Source organism: Arvicola amphibius, chromosome 1, assembly GCF_903992535.2.
Source record: "Arvicola amphibius chromosome 1, mArvAmp1.2, whole genome shotgun sequence".
In the NCBI taxonomy this organism is placed as follows: domain Eukaryota; kingdom Metazoa; phylum Chordata; class Mammalia; order Rodentia; family Cricetidae; genus Arvicola; species Arvicola amphibius.
In genome coordinates this window covers 100603507-100605919 of record NC_052047.1, presented here as the reverse complement: position 1 = coordinate 100605919, position 2413 = coordinate 100603507, and the positions used below count along the sequence as shown (strand labels likewise).

The following is a 2413-nucleotide window of genomic DNA, read 5'->3' as shown; positions in this document are numbered from 1 at the left end:
TCCTGTTTTGATAAATAACTACCAATCAATTTGCTCCTGGACATCTGTTGGGACCCTCAGGTGTCTTAGGAAATCATACAATCTAGTCTGAGAATTGGAAGATGGCAGGAATCCTGATATAGAACAGGCCTACTGCCTTTGGGCCTTCTCCAGTCTCTAAGATTGGTGCACTTGACTCCTAAGACACTATAACCACTGGCTCTTCAACTCTTCTCTAGTGTCAGGGACAAGCCTCAGAAACCAGGCACTCACTTGATGACACCTGACAACTCTGTAAACAAAAATTTCCACAATAGTCTACATTATTGTGGCAACTTGTACCAAAAACTGTGTGTGCATGTGTGTGTGCATGTGTGTGTGTGTGTGTGTGTGTGTATGTGTGTGTGAGTGAGTGAGTGTGTGTGCGTGTGTATGTAAAATCCTTGTCCAGGCACCTTGTTAATCTTCTCTGTATCATTCCAACTTTAATATATTTGCTGTTGAAGTGAGCACTGCAGAAAATAAAAAATTGATGAATGAATTTAGAAGGATACTGAACTAGGATAAATGAAAGAATGCATGAAACAATAAAGGAAATCAAAAGGAAGGGTGGTGTGAGGGAATGGCTGAATGGGAAAAACAATGAAAACAATGATGAGTTAGGACTGAGAGCAGAGACTTCCGAGTGATTCCAAAGGAGTGGGCCTCAATTCTGGGGTGAAATTGACACTTGGGGCAGGTCTGTGGGGATGCCCAAAGTCAGGTTGCCATGTCTCAGGCCTCTGGATGGGGAGAGTTGAAATACTGGACTAGAGACAGTGCAGCTACCCGCAATCACTGGCAGTAGACTTCTCTTGCTTCTTTTCTGCCTCTTTATTTTCATAGCCTGTTTTGCCATGTTGATTCACAATCCCAGAAAAGCATACAACACATCTAAGAGTCAGTGCCTACTCTGTCCCGAGCAACAAGGAGAAGCGCATGTGTTTCAGAGGGAAGGAGTTAAAAGTGGCTGGCAACAGCCAGTGTGACTCCAGCATAGAGTTACTGAGCTGTTTGCCTTTCCTTACAGGAGTACCGGGCTGAGGACCTTGCACAGTGAACACCTACAACCCCGGATCCATCCAAGGTGGACCTATACGGAACATGAGGATATGAAAGATACAGAAAGAGGCAGACAGACTCCACCTGTGCCTCTTACTCTCACTGCATCCTTGCCTAGATCTGGAGACTCTAGGTGGATGATCTTGAGCTGGCTCCTGGGACTCAATAGTTTGCCTTAATCATTAATCTGAACCGTGATCTATTCATACAGCTCCTTAAGTGGAACTGATAGATACTGGCTGTGTCACACTTCCTTGTAGCTGTTATCTACCATCAAAACTCTACGTAAACTAACACTATTATTATCAGCTAGACAGTATAGCGAGGGAAGAAATCATCTTCAAAATAATCCTTAGTTAAAAGTTCCCAGTCAGATGAGATTGAAGAGTCAATAATAGAATATAGAAACATATGGTGCATTCCAGAAATATAGAAATATAAAACTGTAAGCCTAAACACATTTTGGAAGAAAAAATAAATAAAGCTTGCAATTACTGTTAACCTTTAACAACCACTTTCTCTCTTGAGCACAGACATCCTGGCAGCCACTGTGCACAGAAGTAAACTTTTAACAATTGTCTCCTGCCTCCCAGCTTCCCAGCTAGGCAGGTACTGCAGACAAAGGTTAGCTTCTAACTATCGCCTCTATGGGACTCTCTTGTATTCCCTTAATTTTTAACTATCCTGTTGGGGCAGCTGACCACTCCCTTGTTTGAGGGGCGTGGCTTACCCAGGGGCAGAGGATACCTTTAAAAGAACCGGGTTTGGGGTAGGCTGGCCCCTTTTTTTTCCCTTTCCTCTTGGTTCGTGTAAGTTTATCCCATTTTTCTCCCTTTCTTAAAACTTATTTATTCTAAAAGGACTATTTTTGGTTATTTCCTAATTCCTCTGACCGCCTTTACACTTGGCGCCCTCCACGTGGGGACCCCCTTTTTTCCTTAGAACCCCAAGGGCAGTAGCTGCCGGGGACCACTCTTACCACACAGTCTGTGGTGGTAGGCAGATTTCTACTCACAATTCGAAGGCGGGCTGACCCGGCTCAATTTTAATTCAGCGGATTGAGGCAAGCCACACACCCCTTTTTATTCCCACACCTCCATACGGAGACTGCCCGTGGCCGAACGCTGTGGCCTCCTCCGCTGCCACTGCCTGGCCTGCCGCTCTGCTCCACCCAGGAGCTGTTTGCCTGTGCTTGCTTAGGCTGAGGACACAGCCCCTCGATTTCTCCAAACCTGTTCAGAGCCCGGCCCCGCGATATCACTGTGTGCCAGTCCAGAGCCCCAGGCCACCCCCCACCGCCCGTTTCATAGATTGTAGAAAGCACCCGCTTAAG

At 45.8% G+C, this 2413-nt stretch overlaps 1 non-coding gene across 1 annotated transcript; it reads right to left on the bottom strand.

The window, feature by feature from the left end:
* Nucleotides 1-386: 386 nt before the first annotated feature.
* On the bottom strand, nt 387-492 carry LOC119806051. Its single transcript, XR_005284096.1, has one exon. It is a non-coding gene; the product is annotated as a U6 spliceosomal RNA (small nuclear RNA).
* Nucleotides 493-2413: the final 1921 nt, after the last annotated feature.